Here is a 27237-nt window from a genome sequence, read left to right as displayed (position 1 = left end):
GACCCTCAGGAGATGAACCAATCAGAGCTTCACAATGCTTCCACATGAACTGTTCAGTCTAACTTAACAACGTTGTAGGAATTAACTTTTTTTAATAGTATGTTCCAAGCTTGCTTTGACAAACATTTACATCTGCGCTCTTATGAATGCTACATAATTTCCATAGCAAATGTCGAGGGTTTCAAATACCCTTGTGTGAAATGAATAAAAAAAACTCTAATTTTCACAGTATGTAGTGAAATTTAATCTGAATTCCTGCCAGTGTCTATGCAATTATCACCTCAATTTTATTAACACAAGTAACTTCACTGGAAAATGAAAGAGAAAGAGAGAACAAGTGTGAGTGTTTGTGTGTGTGTCTATGTATACGTGTGTCTGTGTATATATACAAGTGTGAGTACATGCATACACATATGTATATGGACCAAGTGTGTGTCTGTATGTATACAAGTGTGAGTACATGTGTGTGTAGGGGCGAGCGTGTGTGCATGTGTACACGTGCATACACGTATGCATATAGGCGGAGACTATCATTTAAAATGCATCATGAAGGCACTTCGATTTTTCAATACAAAACGTTTTTTTTCAAAATAGCTCCAAAGCATTGGAGAAGTGGAGTGCTAAGAGCAGCATCTTTTGCAGACACTCTCCTCACTAAAGTAAATTTAGGAACAGAATAGAATTATCGCTTTGAAACTGCGCTACCTCATCACAGCTAATCTGTGCCTCGACTTTATTCCAGTTCTTTCAATAGCCCAACTCAAAAGCAGATTCTTGTTCTTCAAATTGAGAACATGTTCAGTTTAATCAAGTAAATAACAATATTAAGTATAACAAGCAGTAATTTAAGGCATGCCTGCTAAATATTTTCAGGAATATTTTGCAGGTCTGTATGATTGATCAATTCTATCTAGCAAATTGGAGAGTAAGTAAGCAATTGAAACAGGCTAGTGATGGGAAGTGGAGAAGAACCATCACTAATTAACCAAAATTTCTTCAAAGCACTTGTGGCCTTTCCCTAACACAAACTCTTCAAGTTTACCAAGATCAAACATTGCTCCCTCAAGTGATGCATCTTGATATCTTGCTGCTTGACATGGCTCTTTCTTCAAATATTATTGGATCCCTGCCATTCAGGGCAGTTCTACTTCATAGTTCAACAGAGCTAATTACTGAGTCACAAGAGTTTCCATGCTCAGCGCTGCTCGAATCCACTCGAGATTTCTGATAAGATTTCTGGTTAAGACCAGGCACTGTAGGGTTCTGTGTAAAAGTGTATGCAGAGTATAACAGAGGTCACCATAAATATTTAAAGGATTTCTAAAATTTCTTTCACTCTGAGACTCTGACTATTTGACTCAGCGAGAGTTCTGGACAAATTTCAATAGAACACTTAACACAAGTGTCTCTGTGCTATTTCTGTTAAGTCTTTAAGTCCTGCATTATAGTTGCAACAAAATAAATAGAAGCAGGCTAAGAAATATGTGGATCACTCAAGCAACTCTCAGCATAGTTGATTAAATAGGCATAGTCCTCTAGAGGATGCTCAACACTGACCATTTACTGCTTTTGCCCCTCATTTCTCTTCTCCCCTCCACTACTTCCTCCCCTCTCCTCAAGGCACTGCCCTCCAGTCAGTGCACCAACAGGCCTCTAGGTACACAAAATGTTGGAGGAACTCAGCAGGTCAGGCAGCATCTATGGAGAGGAACAAACAATCGATGTTTTATGCTGAGATCATTCATCAGAAAACTATTGATTCCTCACAGTAGATACTGCCTGACCTGCTCAGCTCCTCCAGCATTTTGTTTGTTCTATCCTGGATTTGCAGAATCCCTTGTGTCTAAGCCTTTATATGTGTGTACACTCACGACAGTGAAATCTATGAAAAGGATATTACAAGATAGTCTTTTTATCCAAGCTACATTTCCTTCATTCATAAGATGTCGACATCACTGACAAGGTCAGCCCTTTTGCCTCTTACACTGAACAATTAGCTAGATTATATCAAAGGGCAATTAAAAGTCATCCACATTGATAGGTGATAGGATAGAGCAAGCAAGGACTGCAAATTTTCTCCTCTGGAGTACATTGAAAAATGAGACAGATTTTAAATGACAACCAAGCTCACATTCAGCATTAGTATTGGTAGCTTTTGTAAATATACACTCAGTGGGCACTTTATTAGGTACACTGCTTTTTAATGCAAGCATCTAATCAGCCAATCCTGTGGCAGCCACTCAATGCATAAAGGCATGCAGACGTGTCAAGAAGGTTCAGTTGTTGTTCAGAGCAAACAATAAAAATGGCACAGAATTGTGATCTAAATGACTTTGACTGTGGAATGATTGTTGGTGACAGACAGGATGGTTTGAGTATCTCAGAAACTACAGATCTCCTGGGATTTTCATACACAACAGTCTCTAGAATTTACAGAGAATGGTGTTAAAAACAAAAAAAAATTCAGTGAGAGGCAGCTCTGTGGGTAAAAACGCGTTGTTAATGAGAGATCAGAGAATTGCTAGACTGATTCAAGCTGACAGTACGGTAACTCAAATAACCATACATCTCTGAATGCACAATACGTCAAAGTGGATGGGCTACAGCAGCGGGAGACCATGAACATAGTCAGTGGCCACTTTATTAAGTATAGGAGATGCCATATAAAGTGGCCACAGAGCGTATATTATTTTTTCCCTATATACACACAATAGGTTGGATTTAATTTCCCCAGCTCTCCCGGAGAGATTTGAAGTTGTGTGCCTGAATCAATAGTGCAAACCCCTGAATATTATCCTAGTAACTTAACCACTAGACTACTGCATCCTTTGGTCCTATCCATAGTCTAATTCCAATTTGTTTTTCAAGGTTAGATGCACAGAAAAAAATCTCTACTTATGGAAGAATACATATGAAAAGCTCATAATTATGACATTTAGCAATAAACCCAAAATGAAAATTCTTTACCCAGAAAGTGTTCAGGATATGAAATTTGTTACCACAGGGAGTAGTTGAGGCAAACTGCAGAAATACTTTGAACAAGCAGCTAAGTGAGCAGATGAAGGGTAAGGGAATAGAAGACTCCATTGACTGAATGAGATGGTATTGGTGAGAGGAGGATTGTGTAGAAAACAGTTGAACTGGCAAGACATATTTCTGTAAATTCTATGAATTCCTAATGCCTTTAGTAATGCTGCGTCAATATCCTGCTGTTCTTGTATAAATTATCCCTTCAGTTCGGCTAAATATCTAAAAATATGCAAATGGCATTTAGACTCCAGTAACTACAACCCAGTATTGTGATGTATGCAAAGGTGCAAATTAAAGCTGAATTTTACAGCAGGGTTTTTTTTCATGATAATTGCATTGCACCTTCATTACATGGCAGAACAACCACAGTGATTTTCATGGAACTGTCTTGTCAGTTCCAGTAACCACCGTCAACGATAAAAATAACATCTCAAATATATTATGCAAAATAGCAGTTGTCGTGGAGATAACTTCAGGCTGGAAGATGACCTGAGGGTTCAGATGCTTGCGAATCTCTCTCAAGGATTGGCACATCATTTCAACCCCTGGATTCTGACGCTTAAATGCTGTTCCAGTTTTAAGAGATAATTATAGTAATTTAGCATTTATTTCATATGCACAATTCATACCCCTTCAGAATTACCAGTCAGTCAACGACTTCTAATCTGATTTTTTTCAGCAACTTCCAATGTGTTCTTTGAGGTGCCAAAGCCCCGACTCTCTCCTCTATTAAGTCGTTCCTTAAAACTCAGCTCCATTGAGATCCAGTGTTAAATTTTATTTCAGTTTCCTCTGGAGTTGCTGGCAAATTAATCAAAGTTCAAAGTCAATTTATTATCAAAGTATGTACTGTATATGTCACCATATACTACCTCGAGATTCATTTGCTTGTGGCCATTCACAGCAGAACAAATAATCTCTAAATAAATAATCAAAGAAAAATACAATAGATTTTTAAAACAATGGCAAATACAATAGAATTAAAGGAAAATGACACACAAAGACTGACAAGCAACATGCAGCCTACCACCAGCAAACACATATGTAAAGAAAGCTGCCGGAAAAGGACCAGCAACATCATGAAGGATCCCACCCACCCTGCTCATGGACTATTAATCCCACCCCCATTAGTTAGGAGGTTAGGTAGCATCCACACCAGGACCACTACGACACAAAAACAGTTACTTTCCCCAAGCAGTAACGTTGATCAGTACCTTCATCCACTAACTCACCCCTCCACAACCCTCAACCACCATTACTTTATCATTTCCTGTCAGTCATCTTCTGTACAGACACTCCTGTGCCTAGTATCACTTTATGGACATATGATCAATGTATATAAGGTATCTTATATATTAATTATTATTGTTGCCTTCTTTATCTTTTGAAATTTTTTTGTACTGCATTGGAACTAGAGCAACAATTATTTTGCTCTCCTTTACACTTGTGTACTGGAAATGACATTGAACAATCTTGAATCTTGAAAAAAGACAAACTGTAAAAATAAATAAATAAATCAACAGATAAATAAATGAATACTGTGACGCTGAGAACATGAGTTGTAGAGTCCTTGAAGGTGAGTCAATAGGTTAAGAAATCAGTTCAGAGTTGAGGTGAGTGAAGTTATCCACACTGTTTCAGGAACCTGATCCTTGAAGGGTAATAACTGTTCCTGAATCTGGTGGTTTATTTAAGTTGGTGTCACTGAAAGCGTATCCAAAGTTCTGCAGGAGGATGCCATTGCACAGCAACAGACCTAATGCTGAAGCTTAATAAGACATAGGTCAGACTTTAAGAATTGTTAGCAGTTTTGGGTCCCTTTTCGAAGAAATTGTGCCAGCATTGGGGAGGGTCCAGAGGAGGTTCAGAAAATGATTCCAGGAATGAAAGGATTAACATATGAGAAGCATTTGATGGCTTTGGGCCTGTACTTGCTGGAGTTTAGAAGAATGAGGGGAAAATCTCATTGAAACCTACTGAATATTGAAAGGCCTAAACAAAGTGTATGTTTCCTATAGTGGGTGAGCCTAGGACCAGAAGGTACTGCCTCCGTATAGAAGGATGTCCATTTAGAACAGAGATGAGAAGTTTCAGCCATAAATCAGCCATGATAGAATGGTGGGGTAGACTTTATTGGCTGAATGCCCTAACTCAGCTCTCATGTCTTATTGTTTAATACTCCACAGGTTTCTTCACAACATAAACTCAAACACTGAGTGAACTGTGATCCTGTAAGTTACAGGCAAGCACTAAATGCATCCCTTCTAATTTGCCTCAATTAGAGGGAGTCTAGAATCAGAGGGCACAGGCTCAGAATACAAGTCCCTTTAAAGGATGAACTTGCAGCACAGTTGCAGTTTGGCAGGTATAATGTTGTAGGCATCACTGAATCAATGCTGAAAGATTCTAGCTGAGAGTTTCTTGTCCAAGGATATATATTGTATCAAAATAGTGGGCAGGAACATAGAGTGGCCGGCTTTGCTCTGTTGGTAAAAAATACAATCAACTCATTAAAAAGAGGTGACATACGGTCAGAAGTTATTGAATCATTGTGGATAGACTTAAGGAACTGTAAGGGTAAAAAGATCCTGATGAGAGTGTATCCAGACCCTCAAATCATAGTAAGGAAGTGGCCTACAAATTACAATGGGAGATAGAAAATGCATGACAAAAGGTCTAGAATATAGAAGCAAGGATGTAATGTTGAAACTTCATAAAGCACGAGTGAGGCCTCACTTGGAGTATTGTGAGCAGTTTTGGACCTCTTATCTGAGAAAGGATGTGCTAGGATCCTTGCTAGGATTTGCTAGGATTTCCCTAACTTAGGGTTAGGGAAAGGGTTCTGAGGATGGTCACGAGAATGATTCTGGGAATGAAAAGGTTATCGTCTGAGAAATGTTTGATGGCTCTGGGCTTCTGCTCACTGGAATTCAGAAGAATGAGGGGGGATTTCATTGAAACCTATTTGAATGTTGAAAGGCCTCAATAGAGTGGATGAGAAGAGAATGCTTCCCATGATGGAGTAGTTGAAGCCCAGAATACAGAGTCTCTGATTAGAGGGATGATGGCTTGGAACAGAGATGAGGAGGAATTTCTTTATTAGGAGTGTGGTGAATCTGTGGCATTTGTTGCCACAGACAGCTGTGGAAGTCAGGTCATTGAGTGAATTTAAGGTGGCTGTTGATATTTTCTTAATTAGACAGGATGTGAAAGGTTACAGGGAGAAAGTAGGAGAATGGGGATGAGAGAGAAAATAAATCAGCCATTATGGATTTGTAGAGCAGACATGATGGGACAAATGTGTTATGATTACACCCCATCTCTTCATCAATCCAAGCAATGCATACACTTATTCCCATACCTACTATTTTCAATCAATCAGGTTTTGAATTTGAGTTTTAGACCTATCCCCATTTTCCCTTGGACCAATGGGCTTCCTATTTCAGAGGGCAGTTGAGAGTTAATAATGATGTAGGTTTGGATTCACATACAGCCACACTGGGTGAGTGTCAGGTACTTCCTCCCTTACAAGAGATAATTATGCAATACTTTGATCCTCAACATCAAGGATACTAACATCACAGGATGGCACAGTAATGTAGCAATTAGCGTTATTACTTTACAGCACCAGTGATCACTGATAAGGGTTTGATTCCCACTACTGTCTGTAAGGAGTTTGTACATTCTTCCCATGACTGTGTGAGTTTCCTCCAGATGCTTCAGTTTCCTCCCACATTGAAAAGACATATGGTTAGTCTTAGTGAGTTGTGGACATGGTATGTTGGTGCCAGAAGTGTGATGACACTTGCTGGCTGCCCCTAGGACAATCCTTATTGATTTGATTTGACGTGATTGATACATTTCACTGTATGTTTCGATGTACATGCAACAAATAAATTTAACCTTTAACCCTCATTGAGTGTAGATGTTGGGATGTTATGCTGCAGTGGCTTAAGATGTTGATGAAGCTGTATTTGAAATATTGTGTTCAGTTTTGGCCATGCTGCTATAGGAGAGATTCCAAGAGCTGGAAAGTATGCAGTGATTTACAAGGACATCAGTGCTTAAGTTACAGAAACAAGGTGAGCAGGTTTGAACTTTATTCATTGGAGGGTACAGGATGGAGGGATATTATAGAGGTGTATCAAGTCATGAGGGGCAGAGACAGAATAAATGCATGCAGTTTTTACCCAGAACTGTGAAGTCAGGAACTAGAGCACATAATTTTAGACTGAACAGGGAGAGAAGTAATAGAACCTGAGGGGTAACATTTATCCCCAGTGGATGGCTTGTCTAATGAATGAGCTGCCACTGGAAGTGGTGGATGCTGGTACATTAATAACATTAAAAAAACACTGTGACATGTATATAAATCGAAATGGTTTAAGAGGAATATAGGCCAATTTGGACCAGCTTAGAAGGGAATATTGGTAGTCATGGAGAAGTTGGGTCAAACAGTCTGTCATAGAGTCATAGAGAAGTACAGCACATTCAACCCATCAACCCAAAATTCAACACATTCAACCCAAAATGATTTAAACTGCCTACACTCATCGACCTACACTGGGACCATAGCCCTCTATACCGCTACTATCTATATACCCATCCAAACTTCTCTTAAGTGCTGAAATCAAGCTTGCATGCATCACTATCACAGGCAGCTCATTCCACACTCTCATGACCCTCTGAGTGAAGAAACTTCCCCTCATGTTCCTCTTAAACTTTTCACCTTTCACTCTTAACCCATGACTTCTGGTTGTCATCCCACCCAACTTTAGTGGAGAAATCCTGCTTGTATTTACACTATCTATGCCCCTCATAAGTTTGTGTACCTCTATCAAATCTCCTCTCAATCTTCTAAGTTCTAAAAAAAATACATTCCTCACCTATTCAATCCTTCCTTATAATGTAGGTCCTCCAGACTGGCAACATCCATGTAAATTTTCTCCGTACTCTTTCAACCTTGTTTACATCTTTGCTGTAGGTAGGTGACCAAAACTGTACTCACTACGATACAACCATTGTTGGTAGAATCTCAGATGGTGACAAGAGGGCATACATGAGTGAGATATGCCAATTAGTGTAGTGGTGTCACAGCAGCAACTTGGCACTCAACGTCAGTAAGACAAAAGAGCTGATTGTGGACTTCCAGAAGAGTAAGACAAAGGAACATATACCAATCCTCATAGAGGAATCAGAAGTGGAGAGAGTGAGCCATTTCAACTTCCTGGGTGTCAAGGTCTCTGAGGATCTAACCTGGTTCCAACATATCCATGCAGTTATAAAGAAGGTAAGGCAGCTATACTTCATTAGAGGTCTGAAGAGATTTGGTATGTCAACAAATACACTCATAAACTTCTTTAGATGTACCGTGGACAGCGTTCTGACAGGCTGCATTACTGTCTGGTATGGGGGGGGGGGGGGGTGGCTACTGCACAGGACCGAAAGAAGCTGCAGAGGGTTATAAATTTAGTCAGCTCCATCTTGGGTACTAGCCTACAAAATACCCAGGACATCTTCAAAGAGCGGCGTCTCAGAAAGGCAGCGTTCATTATTAAGGACCTCTACCACCCTGTGCATGCCACACCCTTTTCTCGCTGTTGCCATTGGGTAGGAGGTACAGAAGCTTGAAAGCACACACTCAGCGATTCAGGAACAGCTTCTTCCCCTCTGCCATCCGATTCCTATGTGGACATTGAACCCTTAGACACTACCTCACTTTTTTAATATATAGTATTTTGGCTTTTTGCACAATTTTTAATCTATTCAATATATGTATACTGTAATTCATTTTTTTATTTATTATTATTTTATTTTGGTTTTTTCCTTCTATATTATATATTGCATTGTACTAGTGCTGCTATGTTAACAAACTTCACGTCACATGCCAGTGATAATAAATCTGATAATGACTGTGATTCTGAAATCAGGCCTCACCAACACCTTATACAACATCAACATAAAATTCCATCTCCTGTACTCAAAACTTTGATTTAAGAAAGCTAATGTGCCAAAAGCTTTCTTTATGACCCTACCTACCTGTGACCCCACTTATAACTAATTATGGACCTGTATTCCCAGATCCCTTTGTTCTACCACACTCCTCAGTGCCCAACCATTCACTGTGTAAAATCTAATCTGGTTGATCCTACCAAAGTGCAAAACTTTACACTAGACTGCATTGAATTCTATCTGTCACTTTTCAAACCATTTTTCCAGCTGATGCAGATCTCTCTGCAAGCCAATAGACTACATCATGCTGACTGCCGAGCGACTGAACCTTCTTGACCAGCCTCCCATGCAGGATCTTGTCAAATACCTTACTAACGTCCATGTAGACAACAACCACTGCCTTGCCTTCATCCACTTTCTGGTAATTTCCTCAAAAATCTCTCTAAGATTGGTTAAACATGATATACTATGCATGAACCTCATGCTGACTATCCTTAGTCAGTCAATGCCTATCCAAACATAACCAAAATTGACCTTTCTCTAATTTAGAATCACAACCTGCTGACTAGGCCTAACTTTCTGCATATTTACTTTGAAACTAATGGTATTGTGGTCACTGAATGCAGTGTACAATGTCTTGTGAGAATCCTGCTACAGTAAGTGTACAATGTATTGTGAGAATCCTGGTACAGTAAGTGTACGCTGTCTTGTGAGAATCCTGGTACAGAAAGTGTACATTGTCTTGTGAGAGTCCTGATACAGTAAGTGTACAATGTATTGTGTGAATCCTGGTACAGTAAGTGTACGATGTCTTGTGAAAATCCTAGTACCGTAAGGGTACAATGTGTGGTGAGAATCCTGGTACAGTAAGTGTATAAGGTATTGTGAGAATCCTGGTACAGTAAGTGTACGATGTCTAGTGAGAATCCTGGTGCAACAAATGTATGATGTCTTGTGAGAATCCTGGTACACAAGTATACAGTGCTATTTGTAAAACAAAGATCGGTTAGTGACTAGACTTCCAAACTGAAAGCACAAGCCTGGTCAGTTCTAAGTTTATGGAATATTTTAGACACATTTTCCTGCTCTAGTCTTTGTGTACACTTACTGTACCAGGATTCTCACAATACCTTGCACACTTAAAAGTACCAGGATTCTCACATCGTACACTTACTTGATCCCAGAAAATGCAAGAAGCTGTAAATCTCAGCTGCGATTATTCTCAGAGAATGAATGCTGACAACCATCAAGGGCTGAGAATTCTACAGATTCACCAGTCTCCAAGTTAAGACATTTTGTTTCACTTCACTTCTGAATCACTTACTGCTTAATCAGAGACCCTGACCCTGATTGTAAAGTGCTTAGCCAGGAAGAATAGCCTACCTGTATCCAGCCAGTTGAGCATTGTCGTAATGTCATTGCTTTTGTTTACTGAGATACAGCATGGAACAGGCCCTTCCGACCCTTCAAGCCACGCCACCCAGCAATTCCCCCAACTTAATCTTTTCCTAATCACGGGACAATTTACAATCACCAACTAACCTACTAACCTGTATATCTTTGGCCTATCGGAGGAAAATGGAGCACCTGGAGGAAACCCACATGGTCATGGTGTGAACGTACAAACTTCTTACAAGCAGCAGCAGGAATTGAACCAGGGCCACCTGTACTGTGAAGTGTTGTGTTAACCATAACACTACCGTGCCACTTTTGATGAGATCAGCTCTCATTTTTCTAAACCTTATTATCTATAGACATAGAACATTAGCATATAGACGAGTACAGCACAGGAACAGACCAACATAAACTATTGCCATCTGCCTGCACATGACCTATATTCCTCCATTCCCTATTTGTTCCCAATGCCTTTTAAACATTACTTTCATACTTGCTTACATCACTTCCACTTGAAGTGTGTTCTAAGCACCTACCACTCTCCATAAACCCATTACTCTCCACAAAATAACTTGGACCATAAGACAAAAGTGCAGAATCAGACCACTTAACTTATCGAGTCTGCTCCACCATTTCATCATGGCTGATCCAATTTTCCTCTCTGTCCCAATCTCCTGCGTTCTCCCCATATCCATTCATACCCTGACCAATCAAGACTGTATCAACCTCTGCCTTAAATATACATAAAGACGACCTCCACAGCTGCTTGTGGCAAAGAATTCCACAGATTCACCACTCTCTGGCTAAATAAATTCCTCCTCATCTCCTTTCTAAAAGGACATCCCTCTATTCTAAGGCTGTCTCCTCTGGTCTTAAAACTCTCCCACCACAGGAAACATCCTCTCCACATCCACTCCATCAAGGCCTTTCACCATTCAGTAGTTTACAATTAGGTCACCTCTCATCCCCTCACTGTTCTGAATTCCAGTGAATATAGGCCCAGGGCCATCATATACTCTTCATATGACAGGCTATTTAATTCTGATTATATGTTGTTGTATATCCCCTGTACCATCATCAAATTTGCACACAGTGCCCTTGATGAATCTTACCAAGGTTCTGTATAATTACAATAAGGCACCTTTGCTACTCAGATCCTTTCATCCCATTTGCTGCACCTGTATGTTAGATTTCAGAGACAAGAACACCTTGCTTCTTTTAAAAATATAATCAAACTTTTGCAGTTATGTTCACATTCATGTTCATTCACTTAGTTTATCTATTTCCTTTTGGAGCCTCGTTATTATAAATATTACATTTGATCCTCTCAGTCAACTTGCTGATATAGAATTGGCTGGGGAGGGGGAGGGGAGTGCAAGGGTGGTACCAAGCTGAGGAAGACCTATTTACTGGCACAGTTTGTGAATGGCATTGGTAACATTAGCTTTAGATTGGAAGCAGTTATTACAACTGGAGTTTATAGTGTAGAAGTCAGTGTAATACTTTGCAGCTCCAGCAAGATGGTTTAATCCCTGCTGCAGTCTATATGGAGTTTGTACGTTCTCCCTGTGACTTCGTGAGTTTTCTCTGGCTGCTTTGCTTTCATTCCACATTCCAAAGAGATACATGTTAGTGAGATGTGGGCATGCTCTTCTGGCACTGGAAGTGTGGTGACAATTGAGGACTGCTCCCAGCACATTCTTGGACTACATTTGTCATTGGTGCAACTGATGTATTTCATTGTTTCAATGTACATGTGACAAATTAAGCTGATCTATCATTGGGAGAATGTGTTAAATCAAGATCCTGCTTTTGTGGATTGCTCATTATTCAAGTGAGCTGGGCAACATTCCTCCCTCGTTCAAATGTATTGATACTGAACCATTTTTGGAATCAGTGTTTGGTTTCCTGGTTTAAAGAACATCCTTGTACAGTAAGCACTTTATAAAACTTTGAAATGACAAGGATCGTTACTACAAATGAAAGAAATTCCCCATGGTAAAACTTTGCAAAAGAAAAACTGTATCTGCTGGGATAAGTTTCATCTTTTGAACATTCAGCATTAAAATATTACTGGTTTGTTGGCACAGTGGTTGTAAAGTTCAATTTCTAGGAAGCATAACCTGTAGATATGATTTCAAGTCTGGCAAGATCATCGAAGGAATTTTAACTCAGTTCACCAAATCATCTGGAAAAAAGTTTGTTTCCTAAAGTCATACAACAAGTAAATTGGATTAGACATTCGCTTTTTCAGTGAAGCCAGACAGAGTTAGTAGAGGGTTGCCTCTCTGACTGGAGGCCTGTGACTAGTGTCCTGGAGATCAGTGCTAGGTCCTTTGTTGTCTGTCATCTATATCAATGATCTGGATGATAATGTGTTGAACTGGATCAGCAATTTAGCAGATGACACCAAGATGGGAGGTGTAGTGGACAGTGAGGTCATGGTTTACAGAGGGATCTGCATCAGCTGGAAAAATGTGGTTGAAAATGGAAAATGGAATTTAATGCAGACAAGTATTCCACTTCGTTAGGACCAGCCAGAGTACTTCTTACACAGTGAACAGTCAGGCACTGAGGAGTGCAGTAGAACAAACAGATCTGGGAATACAGGTCCATAATTAGTTGAAAATGGTGTCATATGTAGATAGGGTCGTAAAGAAAGCTTTTGGCACATTGGCCCTCACAGATCACAGTACTGGATACAGGATGCTATGTTGAAGTTGTATAACATGTTGGTGAGGCCTAACGTGGAGCATCGTGTACAGTTTTTGTCACCTACCTACAGGAACGATGTAAATAAGATTGAAAGAATACAGAGAAAATTTACAGAGATGTTGCCGGATCGGGAGGAACTGAGCTATAAGGAAAGATTGAATAGGTTAAGGCTGTATTCTTTAGAACCTTGGAGGAATCATGAGGGGCAAAGATAGGGTAAATGCAAGCACACTTATTTCCACTGAAGTTGAGACTACAACCAGAGGTCATGGGTTAAGGGTGAAAGGTGAGAAGTATAAGGGGAACATGAGGGGCAACTTCTTCACTTAGAGGATTGTGAGAGTGTGGAATGAGCAGCCAGTGCAAATGGTGCATGCGAGCTCCATTTCAATGTTTAAGAGAAGTTTGGATAGATACATGGATAATAGTGATATGGAGGGCTATGGCCCCAGTGCAGGTTAATGGGAGTAGGCAGTTTCAAAAGTTTTGGCATGGATGAGATGGGCCAAAGGGTCTGTTTCTATGCTGCACTTCTCCATGATTCTATGTTTTACTATACCAGGATTCTCACAAGATGTTGTACACTTACTGTACCAGGGTTCTCACAAGACATACACTTACTGTACCAGGATGCTCACAAGACCATAAGACCATAAAATATAGGAGCAGAATTAGGCTATTTGGCCCATCGAGTCTGCCCTTCATTTCATCATGGCTGATCTATTTTTCCTCTCAGCCCAATATCCTGGCTTCTCAATATATCTCTTCATACCCTGACCAATCAAGAATCTATCAAATTCTTCCTGAAATATACATAAAGACTTGGCTTCCACAGATTTACCAGTCTCTGGCTAAAGAAATTCCTCACCACCTCCATTCTAAATGGATGCCCCTCTATTCTGAGTCTGTGTCCTCTGGTCTTAGACACTCCCACTATAGGAAACATCCTCTTCACATGCACTCTATTAAGTGCTTTCACCATTCGATATATTTCAATGAGGTCATCCCTCATTCTTCTGAATTCCAGTAAATACAGGCCCAGAGCCATCAAACGCTCTTCAATCCTGGAATCTTTTTCATGAATTTCCTTTGAATGCTCTCCAGTTTCAGTACATACTTTCTAAGATAAGGGGCCCAAAACTGCTCACAATACTGTAAGTGAAGACTCAGTAGTGTTTTATGAAGTCTCAACATTACATCCCTGCAAACATGAGAAAACCTGCAGATGCTAGAAATTCAAGCAACGCACACAAAATGCTGGTGGAACACAGCAGGCCAGGCAGCATCTATAGGAAGAAGTACAGTCGATGTTTCGGGCCAAGACCCTTCGTCAGGACTAACTGAAAGAAGAGATAGTAAGAGATTTGAAAGTGGGAGGGGGAGTGGGAGATCCAAAATGATAGGAGAACAGGAGGGAGAGGGATGAAGCTAAGAGCTGGAAAGTTGATTGGCAAAAGGGATACAAAGCTGGAGAAGGGGGGGGGGGGGGGGATCCTCAGTCCCTGAGTCACAAAACAGATCTTTCATTCCAGCACGAATTTAATCATTATTGTGTATTGTGCTATAATATAGTTCTAATATTTTTAAAGTAGCAAAATATAATGCAACAATTTAAAAGACTACTGCATGTTTACTACACAGAAGCTATTCAAATTCAAGTTTATTGACATTCAACCATACACATACATACAGCTAAATGAAACATCGTTCCTCTGGGGCTAAGGTGTAAAACCAAGTACCGTAGATGTCGGATTATAAGCCGCTACTTTTTTCCCACATTTTGAACAGCTTTGAACTCTGCGGCCTTTAATACGGTGCGGCTAATGCATGATTTTTTTCATGCCGCCAAAAACATTTTGCCTCGTAACAGTAGACCAATAAAATTGATGAGTAGTTCACAGAGGTCCAATGAAATTGTACGATAAATCAAGCGCACTTTCACAATTAAATTATTGTAAATCAGTCATTTGTACTCACCCTCATCAACATGGAAAACACTCGAAGAAAAGCATTGTGCTGCCTTTATGGCAGTTATTTAGTTTATAATATTTTCGCTTAGTAATTCATTTTCTAGTTAAAGTTAGAAGTGTTTTAACTATATTTGTTTTCTGTACTACATCGCGGGATGCTATGACGTCACACCCGGTTTCGCCGCGTCTTGTGGGAAAAATGCCAGTTCGCGATGAACGGGAAGGAGGGGGGGAGCGCATTACGCGAGCGGCATTGGATCTGAGCGAACGCTGCTTTTAAGTTAAAGGCGATCAATAACTTTTCCTGGTAGGCTGCAGTATATATATTTTTTACCAGTCGTTAGGAGATATTGGAATGTTGTTCAGTAAAAAAGTATACGCAACGTATATTTAAAAGTAGCCGCGTTACAGGCACGGTTCGAAAAAAAGCATTTGCAATATGTATTTGTTTATGTTACCATATGGATTTAATTAAAAGTTAAAAAATCCTCACGTGTAATATCTTTCTGTGTAAATATCTCATATTACAACGTGGGACACCTGCGGCCGAAAATCCGGTGCGGCCTAAAATCCGGTGCGGCCTGTACAAGTAAAAAATTGATTTTCTTTCTAAAATTAGAGCCAGCGGCTTTTAATCAGGTGCGCTCTGTAGTCCGGAATCTACGGTAACTACATAGTCATGATCCAGCACATAAAGTCACAAAATAATATTAGCACAAGTCCTGGAGTGACACAGTCTAAAGATTATCAGGTTAACATAAAATGCAAGTTTATGTACAACAGTATAATATTACTGGTACTATTATAATAAAACAAACAGTCGTATAAATATGTGAAACAGCAAGCAAATAAAAAGATGAAAAAGTGATAGGTGACCAGGTCATTCAGACAGGGTTTATACAGTATATGTTTTGGGTGGCAAGAAATCTAACAGCCTGGAGGAAGAAGCTGTTACCCAGCCTGACAGTTATGGTCCAAGTATATGATTTAATACTGCTCTGTTTGGGGAAAGAGGAAGGGTGAGTGTAGAAAAGTGAGAGAGAAGTAAGAACATTTCAGGTGAGTGAGACACAAAGCGATTTAGGAGTTAAAAGTAAGAACAAGCCTGTCAAGTTCCTCAAAAGCAAAACAGTAACCACACTTCAATAAACAACAACCTCAATTGCTGTGAAGTACATCAGCACACCCAAAGGATAGCAGCAGCACAAATAAACATTTCATTTCAATGCAGCAATGTGCTTTTATCTATCCCTTCAGAAAGGGCCCCACTGAGTCTCTACAGCTACCCTACTTCACACACCAGCCATCCATGGTCAAAAGTGAGGCTGTCAATAAAGTGTGGAATTACTAACGGATATCCTCCCAACAGGAACTCTGGAGTGCCAAGTTACAACAATAACTTGTATTCAAGCAGCTACTATTACATGGCAAGGTAAGCAAAGGCACTTTTGCTGTAGAGGTTTCAGACCGGGTTTCATACGAGCTGCTTATTGCATTATGTCTCAAAAAGTTGGGGTGGGGATTGGATTGAACAGCAGAATTTTTGCCCTAAACAGTGGTCAGGGTGCTGAAGATCAAGATTCAAGTTTACTTATCACATGTATATTGAAACATGTGAACATATGCTTGGTGGGGTGAAGATACGGCTCTACCAAAGGAGGTGTAAGCCACTTCTTCCCTCCACTGGACTTCAGGTTGTCTTTGGGCAAGGTGTAGTATCATACAAGCTCCCCACAGTCAGGGTCATGTGAAGCCATGGGAGCTGGTGAGGAACACTCATATGAGCAGCTGGTACATATCACAAGTCCTGGTTGTGGCAACTGATGCCAGGCAGACTATCTCTGAAGAGTATTGATAATGGCTGGGGTCACCCGTCTTGTAAAGACACTGCCCAGAAGAAGGCAATGGCAAACCACTTTTGTAAAACGACAATCATGGTCAAGACCATAATCGCCACACATTCTAGCACTAACACAGCATGCCCACAATGCTCGACAGAACAACTCAGAACACAAGAAGCAACAAAACAACAACAGTAAAACAAGGCCCATTCCTCACTCCCACACACACATGTACACAGAATTGTGTTTGTTACCAATGATTTATTTAGAGATATAGCACAGAACAGTCCCTTCCAGCCCTTTGAACCGTACCGCCCAGTAACTCCCAATTTAACCCTATCCTAATCACGGAATAAGTTACAATGACCAGTTAACCTACTATCCAGTAAACCTATGGACTGCAGAAAACCAGAGTACCCAAAGAAAACCCACGCATTTCATGGGGAGGAAGATGATGTCAGAATTGAACTCCAAACTCTGATGCCCCGAGCTGTAATAGTATCATGTTAACCACTACGCTATCGTGGCACCCCAGTGATAGAAGCAATTAAATAAAAATATGAAAGAAGCAGATATTGGATTAACTCAGAGATTGCATCTCATCACAGTCCTTCAAATGGAAACATTTCATCCATTTTGTTCATGATGCAGAGTCATGTTAGCTTCCAGAATAACAAGGTGCAGGCATCTTAACACACTTCTCCTGACACTACCCAATCTCCTGGCCTGTGCTCAGAACTCAGGAGAGGTAAAGTTGTTATAGTGACAGGAAATAATTAACCTCAACCACTCCATTTCAAATCCAGTCGACTCTTAATACGAAGCTATCATTTGTCTCTGCAGATTTTCCTCATGCATGTTAGAAAACAAGCAGAAACCAAGAACCACTGCCCACAAAACAACTGAAAGCAGAAACAAAAATTAGACAAGACCTGCCAGTGAGAAGAATCACCACACCAAAGGTGCACTTTCATTTACAGAGTGGATAAACGTCACAAGAATAAACACCCATAACTGCAGCCTTGGTATGGGTTTATTATCATAATTTGTACCAAGATGCAGTAAAAAGCTTTTGTTTTGCATGCCATCCAGATTGGTCAAACCTACAAAAAGTACACAAAAGTAATAAAAATAACAAAAATAAAGAATATAGTATTGCAGTTACAGAAAATGCACAAAAATAAAATACAAAGGTAGGTTGAGAGATCTAGAGTTATTAACCATCCAGGACAGGCCCATCAGGGAGAGGGTACAGGAGCCTGAGGATGCTCACAGAAATGTTCCTTTTGCTCTACCATCAGATTTCTGATGATCCATGAACATTGCCTCACTGCTCTCTTTTTCACTATTTACTTACACTGTATACATTATTCTCATAGTAATTTCAGTTCTTGCACTGTATTGCTGCCACAAAACAACAAATTTCACAACATATGCCAGTGATATAGAAGATGATTTTGATTCTAAGACGAAGAATTCATCCTTTAGAGTACAAGAGAAAACTTTGTCCTTTCAGATTCTTGTAACTTCTGCCCAGTGGGAGAAAAGTTCAGATTCAGAGCCAAAGTCAGATGAATTTCTTTATCTCATGTACATCAAAACATACAGTGAAGTGTGTTGTTTGCGTTATAAACCAAAGCAATGTAAAGATGTGCTGGAGGCAACCTGCAAGTTTTGCCACACATTCTTGTACAAACATAGCATGCCCACGATGCTCTGCAGAACAACACAGAATACAACATCAACAGAGCAAAAACAACATAACAAGTTCCTTTCCTCACTCCCACCCACACATATCTCCAACCCCAGGACAGGCCTTGGGCCCTCCAGTCTCTCTAGTCAGTCAGACAGTCCACAGTGGGGAGAGTCCTGAATTACGTTGGCTGATTTTCCTGAGGCAGTGGGAAGTGCAGACTAAGTCAATGGAGGGAGGCCGGTTTATGTGATGGACTGGTGCATTCACATCTCTGCAGTCTCTGACAAACTTAGGCAGAACACTTGTTATACTAAGCTGTGATGCATCCAGGCAGGATACCACATATACCGGTATATGCGTAGAAATCCTGTCTGGCAAGAACATGCTCCTTGCTTTCACAACATAATTTATACACCTCTACAAAATAGAAGGTTCCATGGAGCAGTCTTCAGCAAAGGCCATGTACACCAGCTAAACCCTAGCCCAGATCCTCTTTCACTGCAATCAGCTAAAATAGACAGCCCAAAAGAAAACTTGGCTTTTCCACCCTTGTGACCTTTAAGACTGAAAAGCAGCTGTTGACAGCAAAGCATCACAGTGACTAATCAGTACAAATGCAAAACTGTGACGATACTCAAGTACCATCTCAGTTTTAACTGAAGCTTTCCCCAAGAGCAATGGTGTGGAGGGGATGAAATAGAACAATTCCATGAGGTAATATTGATCAGGAGATCAATAATAAGATCAATATGGTCATAATTTCTAAGCTATAGGCTATCTGTTGTTAAATTTGCACAGCAAGACTTAGTTCTCCATAACAAAATATATCAACTACATCAAAGTAAAGCTGGTTACAAATGGAAGTAAAGATGAACTCACTTCATTTTACATGTAAATACAATAACAGCAATGCAATGATTAACAATGCAAGATAAACTGCAGGTTGATGGGACTATGCAGTTTAAAAGGTTTGGTATGTATTAGATGAGCCAAGGGCCTGTTTCTGTGCTGTAGTTTTCTATCACTCTAGGATTTGATCACCCAGCCCAGTCTCAAGCTCTCCCAATTCTGATACATACGAATGACTTCCAGTGAAGGAAGAACATGGGCCAATTAAAAACAAAATGCTCCTGAAAAGGTACTACACATGCAGGTTCTTGCTTTCTTTAAAATTATAGAGATAAGCTTTAATAGTCACGTACATCAAACCATACAGTAAAATGCATTCTTTGTGTCAAATCCAGTCAGTGAGGATTGAGCTAAACAGCCCACAAGTGTCGCCATGCTTCCGGCACCAACATAGCATGCCCACAGCTCGCTAACCCTAACCCGTATGGACTTTTGGAATATGGGAGGAAACTAGAGCACCTGAAGGAAACCCACATAGTCACAGGGAGAACATATAAACTCCTTACAGACAGCAGCAGGAACCCCAAATGGTGATCGCAGGCACCGTGAGGTGATTATGATAGCTGCAATGCTACCATGCCACCTGTTAATGCTGGGGAAGGAAAAAATGGGTTTTGCCCATTAAGCAGCTGAAAGAAAGATGAACCATATCTCCAAATTTGTCCTGACATGCAGAGGAAAAGTCCAAATCAATTAATCAATGCCCAGTTGTTCTACCTACACCATCATTGTAACGGAAAGCATCATTAACTATGCTATTAAATAACACACAAATATTGACCAAAGAGATGGAAGTGAGAGTGCCTGCTCTAGATGTTAAGATAACATTGGCCATGTGGCAGCGAGACGTGGTGGTTAAACAAAGAGCACCACTACAGTAATTGGCCATTGTTATTGCAAGTCAATTCCAGCCCTGCAACACTGCTGCAGTAAGAATTACTTAGTGCAGTGTCCTCAGCCGATTTATCTGTGGCCTTCCTGATGCACCATCAATAACTCACGCTGAGACTTAGGAAGCGAGTTATCGGCTTTTATTGACTGGAAGAATAAACAGCACTACATCCTGGGGAAAATGAGGGAGAGCAGCAGCCCACAGTCGCCTTTATACAGGGGTCTGTGGGAGGAGCCACAGGAGCAGTCAGCAGGGTCTGTGGGAGGAGCCACAGGAGCAGTCAGACAGGTATATCTAGTTCACCACACTTCCATTTATCAGAAAGTCAGAAATGAAGAAGTTCACTGACCTAACTCCTTTCTTAATTAAATAATAAGAACTCTTCTAGTTTCCAAATCCTTCCATGACCTCATCTCCCCATCTCTATAACCCGTTACAGTACTGTGACCCCAGATTCCTGTACTCTTCCAATTCAAGATGCAAATCCCTCAATTTCCTTCCCTCCATCACTGTCATCATTTTTCAGTTACTGAGGCTCTATCTTCTTGAATCTGCTCTTCCCCATCAACGTACCTTGCTTTGCTTTGGAGCAGTTACAACTACAGGACCTGATTCAGAAATTAATCAAGTGCAATTGGGGCCACATTGCTGAAAAGGTTGTTCTGAAAGAGTTTGCTTTGCTTACTCTTGCAGTGTATTCGGAGGATTTTGCTGAGGTAACATTGGTGGCATTGTCCCTGTGCTTGCTATAGGTTGCTCAGGTACTGTTCACTACTGTCCAATAAACCAGCAATTTGGTGCCAGGCCTGATGTCTTTTCCTCAAGGCTGTGGTGTTGCACTGAAAACATTTGTGTATTTCACCATTCAATGTCTGCCACTCTCCTCTGTTAGAAGATCTCCTGACATCACTTATTTCTAATGTTACGGTTATGATCTCTTGTTCACAATGCTCTGATAGACAATGGAGTTCACAGAGAAGGCCAGCATGGATTAGTTGGGTTGTGTGGTCTATTTTCATGCTGTATGATACCATGGAAATGCAGTCAATCAGAAAGCAGCTGGGCACGAACACAGGGCTAAAAGAATTGAGTGAGATTAATTGGTTGGGTCGTGTAAAGAGTCAGCAGAGGATCAACCAACTGACAAATGTCTTCCCATGCTCATAAACCTAGGGCAATAAGGATGTTAACAATTATACTTCTCCACATCACAAGCCATTTTTGGGAATAGTCCATTGGCCCGCCAAAATCGGGGAAAAAGTTAGAAATCAACACATTTGAAGTGCAAAGTTAGTATCAAGCTCATCTAGGGTTGCAGGCTGAAATCTCCAGAATGTCTCAGAATCAGAATCAGGTTTATTATCACCAGCACGTGTCATGAAATTTGTTAACTTAGCAGCAGTAGTTCAATGCAATACATCATATATAAGAACAAACAAAATAAAATAATAAATACAGTATACATATATTGAAGAGATTAAAAATTGTGCAAAAAATCAGAAATAATATATATTTAAAAAGTGAGGTAGTGTCCAAGGGTTCAATGTCCATTTAGGAATCCGATGACAGAGGGTTAGAAGCTATTCCTGAATCGCTGAGTGTGTGCCTTCAGGCTTCCATACCTCATATCTGATGGTAACAGTGAGAAAAGAGTATGCCCTGGGTGTTGGAGGTCCTTAATAATGTACACTGCCTTCCTGAGACACTGTTCCTTGAAGATGTCCTGGGTGCTTTGTAGGCTAGACTAGATTTATGACCCTCTGGAGCTTCTTTCAGTCCTGTGCAGTAGCCCCCCACCCCCCATACCAGATAGTGATGCAGCCTGTCAGAATGCTATCGATGGTACATCTATAGAAGTTTTTGAGTGTATCTGTTGACATACCAAATCTCTTAAAACTCCTAATTATGTATAGCTGCTGTTTTGCCTTCTTTATAACTGCATCGATATGTTGGGACCAGGTTAGATCCTCAGAGATCTTGACACCCCAGGAACTTGAAACTGCTCACTTCTGATCCCTGTATGAGGATTGGTATGTGTTCTTTCGTCTTACCGTTCCTGAAGTCCACAATCAGCTTTCATCTTACTGACGTTGAATGCCAGGTTGTTGCTGCAACACTCCACTAGTTGGCATATCTCACTCCTGTACGACCACTCGACAAAGTCACACTTCAAAAATAGAGCACAATTATTGGCATAATTAATCAGAACAGGAAGCAACCACTTGCGATTGATAAATCTTTTCAGAAGTACACGAAGCTACTCTAATGTCTTCCCAGCAAGACGATTTCATACAATCACACATCTTCAACGTGAAGCAATCCATTTGCTCCATTGCTTATTAACAGAAGGCCACAAATCCACATGCAGGTGACAGTCATATAGTCTTACAACATTGAAGTAGATACTTCGGCCCAACTGCCCCTAACTGGCTAAGCTAGCCTTATTTGCCCTTGTTTGGTTATGTACAGGAAAGGCTGACCAAAGTGGCAAGAAAATGGATTTTTCACAGTACATCTACAAAATAAACACCTAGACATTGTAGTCTAACTATAGCCGCTCCCTCAATGTCGCAAAAACAAAGGAGCTGGTTGTGGATTACAGGAAGAATGGAGACAGGCTAACTCCTATTGCAGTCCATAGATCTGGGCTTGAGAGGGTGAACAGCTTTAAGTTCATCAGGATCTCACGTGGTCTGTACATACCAACTCTATGGTGAAAAAAGCACAACAACACCTCTTTCACCTCAGATGGCTGAAGATGTTCGGTATATGTCCCCAAATCCTAAGAACCTTCTACAGGGGCGCATTTGAGAGCATCCTAACTGGCTGCATCACTGCCTGGCATGGGAACTGTACTTACCTCAATCTCAAGACTCTGCAGAGAGTGGTGCGGATAACCCGTCGCATCTGTAGGTGTGAACTTCCCATTATTCAGGATATTTACAGAGACAGGTACTTAAAACGGGCCCGAAAGGTCATTGGGGACCTGAGTCACCCCAACCAAAAAACTGTTCCAGCTGCTACCATCCAGGAAACGGTACTCTAGCATAAAAGCCAGGACCAACAGGCTCCTGGACAGCTTTTTCCACCAGGCCATCAGACTAATTAATTCATGCTGATACAATTGTATTTCTATGCTCTACTGACTGTCCTGTTGTACATACTATTTATTACAAATGACTGTGAATTGCACATTCAGAGGGACATGTAATGTGAAGATTTTTACTCCTCATGTATGTGTAGGATGTAACAAATAAAGTCAACTCAATTCAATAACACAAAGTAATTGAGACAAGCTACATCACAGTAAAACGACATCAAGTCTCATGAGGTAGTAGCAAATTAAGAAACCAGTAATTGGATTATTTAAGTTGGTGTTCATTAATTTTGTCATGTCCAAGCCATTTCTGAATTTGAGTTTTAGGTTATTTAGCAAGAGCAGCTGGGGAGAAGATGTGATGGAACCTTGCAAGACCATGAAAGCCTGGACAGCAAGAACCGCTGCCGCTGGTAGATGTTTCAGGGATTGTGAGTAAATTGATTGGGGGTGAGGTTAAAGAAATTATGTTGCTCCTCTGCAATTTTTAATCAATTCACCATGTGACCGCAGAATTGTGGATGCAGCTCAGAACATCACAGGAACCAGTCACCCCACTATGACACTGTCCATACTTCTCACTGTCTCAGTAAAGCATAAAGCATAATCAAAATCCAACCCACCCTGGACACTCTCTCTTTTCTCTCTCTCCTATCGGGCCAAACATACAAAAACCTGAAAGCACATACGATCAGCTCAAGGAAACCTTCTGTTATAAGACTATTGAATGACTCCCTCGTACAATATTAGGAATTTATTACCACAGGCAGCTGTGGAAGCCAGATCATTGGGTGTATTTAAGGCAAAGCCTGATAGGTTCTTGATTAGTCACAGCATCAAAGGTTACAGGGAGTGGGGCTGAGGAGGGGAAAAAGGATCAGCCATGATTGAATGGCGAAGCAGACTCAATGGGCCAAATAGCCTAATTCTGCTCCTATATCTTATGGATATGATGGACTCAACCTAACAATCTACCTTGTGATTTTGCAACTTATATCTGCAATTCAGATTTTTTGCACTGCAACACTTTACTCTGCTTTCTGTTATTTTTTGTATCCCATACTACGTCATGAATTGATCTGTATGGAAGGTATGCAAGACAAGTTTTTCCACTGTACATACAACAATTTAAAAAAAAACAATTCACCATTTTACAAATTTAGTGTTGGGGATGTAAGAGGAAGACTTTCTCCCACACAGTTTCATGATGATTTGTAACTCTGAGTCAATTAGGAATTTCACAATGGAAATCAATAACAATCAGAGGGAACATAATACACTGACCTGTAGGGAAATAGAGAGAGAATAATTCTGACCAGATTGCTTCACGAAAAGCTAACACTAATTTGATAAACTCCTGTGTTCATGCAATTCTCTAACTTCAGGAGCTAGGGTTTTTTTTAAACAACAAATTTATACTGTCTGTCTGTCTCATTTTTCCACAGGTAATGAGGTAGTTTTAAATTTTCATAAAACATACTGAAAGCATAGAACAGAAACACAACAGTTGGGTCAACTTATCTGCTTCACTGTACGCAGGGCACACAGATCTCCCTCATTGCTCATTTTCAGATTATCGTTACCCTCTTCTGTTGCTTCCTCACTGCCCTTAAGTACACCAGTTCTATTTGCGTCAATCAGTCCTTGCAGCAATCAAATCTACATTCTACTCACTCTCTTTTTTAAATTCTTTTTAAATCTTAGGAATTTTAGGAATTAAGATTTTAAATTCTTGACTTATTTACAGTTATGTTATATTTATCCCTTGTTCATAACTTGCTCATTTAAATCTTCATATCTACTTCAATCAGGTCTTTTGTCATATGGAGTTTACACTGTGTACCAAATGAAATCTAACCAAGGTTCTCAATAAATATACTACTTTTTATGCATCATATCCCTATATTACCTTTTAATGCAACTTTTAGCACTGAGTATATCCCACTTCTGCTCCATTCCTGCTTACACAACCTGCTCAACCTCTTAACATGCTTAACCTCATGAACTACCATGCATATTTGTTTGTAACAAGTCATCACTGTATATCTGTCTATTTGTAAAAGGAAAATAGAGAGTAGGGACTGCCATCAGAAAGTGAGATTTCAAATCTGCAAAATTCAGTTCTTTGGTGTTCTATATCTAATAATTCAGCTTGTTCTCAATGCTAGTGACAGAACAGCACTTATCAGAAGCAACAGCTCCACATGATTTCACCAATCTACACTTGGCAAGGCTAAATGCTGCCATTGCATTACCCGATAATTTTCACCATAGTTACGGGATATATAAAGAAAACAATTGTGATGGAAATCCCAATGATTTCACTGAAAAGCGCAATTCACTTCAAATTAGGAAGTAAAATTTTAATCCATTTATGTTTTAAAATCTATTTTTAACATCAAAGAATGCTCATTGATACTTTTATCACAATGATTCCATCAACTTGCAGCTCAGGACCATTACCAGGCAAATAGTCATTAAATTAAAAAGTCAGAGTAAGGTAAATTGAAAGAAGATGCAAGAGGTGTAACTTCAAAAAATTATCAGCTGCTGCAGCCTTGCACAGGATGAAGGTTACAAGGAATTTCCTTGCATTAAGAACATCTTTACACAAGGATTCAAGTTATAGAATGAACAAGCGGCAAAACATCTCCACTTTATTAAAAAATACATGCATAGAGACCTGCAAAAAAAAATCATTGAGGATTAAAACAGAATGACAAGGAGTAAATAAGCAGACTAGAACCTCTGTATTTAAGCAGAGGAAGCTTGAGGAAGGACCAGATAGAGATATTGAAAATTATAAACAGGTTTTACAGGATTAGCAAAGAAGTTATTTCACGTGCATAGTGGGAGGATGTTGGAGCTTTTAGACCTAGAGGAAATGGCATAATATATTTGAAAAGATCGCTTGAGGAAAATAGATAGCGTGTGATAACAAGTGTTATTGAGGTCCATAGTGCAGATACATTTGGGAAACTAAAATGCAGCAAAGGAACTTATTATTCTTATAAAGTAATATTATTATTAATATAATAGAGCATCCTGTTCAGACATGAATAATAACATATGAGAATAAGAGGGAGATGTAAGGATACGGTATAAACACTGGAATTGACTTTTCGGGTAAAGCAAGCTAGATCTGAGCTATGCCCTCTGCATTTCTGAGTCATATAGGCTTTAACAAATTTCCTCATGCACCCATTTAGATAGCCATGGAAGCTCAGAGAGTGATACAAACAGTCAAGAATGTGTGCATACTATCAGTTCTATTTCAAGATGCAATTTCACTGAAAGATACTAGAGTATTTAAATTACGGTTTACATTCATCACCAATGGCTAAGTAAGCATGCCAGATGGGGGAAATGAAAGTGAGAGAAATCAAACTATGACACAAGCAAAGATTAGATATTTTTGGTGCCTGATTTTGCTATGGCGAAGAATCTTAGCATATTTAGACTCTAATGCAGTTAATTGATGTGGATAAGCACAGCTACGTTGTAGCATTAGACCTAAAGGTTACTAGTAACAGTGGACATGCCAATATCTTATGTAATTAGAAAAAGTACCCTATCCAATTATTTCAGTTCAGTGCAAAAGGTGAAAAAGAGAATTTACACTCTTAGCCTTTCTTAGCAGCTTTTTTTGTCTTGGGTTTGTGGTATGTTAAAAGGCAAAAGTTGGTCATAGTAACTAAACTAAAATGCTATGTGACAAAGTAAAACAATAATCAAACAAG

The 27237-nt window shown here is 39.9% G+C and overlaps 1 protein-coding gene across 1 annotated transcript in view; it reads right to left on the bottom strand.

Moving 5' to 3' along the window:
* hivep3b (HIVEP zinc finger 3b) overlaps positions 1–22491 on the bottom strand; it is a 696153-nt gene extending 673662 nt beyond the window's left edge. The window contains exon 1 of the mRNA XM_073034355.1: positions 22452–22491. The gene's annotated coding sequence lies outside the window, so the exon portion shown is untranslated. The remainder of the gene's footprint in view (positions 1–22451) is intronic.
* Positions 22492–27237: the final 4746 nt, after the last annotated feature.

This window comes from Hemitrygon akajei, chromosome 32, assembly GCF_048418815.1.
Source record: "Hemitrygon akajei chromosome 32, sHemAka1.3, whole genome shotgun sequence".
Classification (NCBI taxonomy): domain Eukaryota; kingdom Metazoa; phylum Chordata; class Chondrichthyes; order Myliobatiformes; family Dasyatidae; genus Hemitrygon; species Hemitrygon akajei.
Note: the sequence above shows the minus strand (reverse complement) of the source record. Positions and strands in the feature narration are given on the sequence as shown.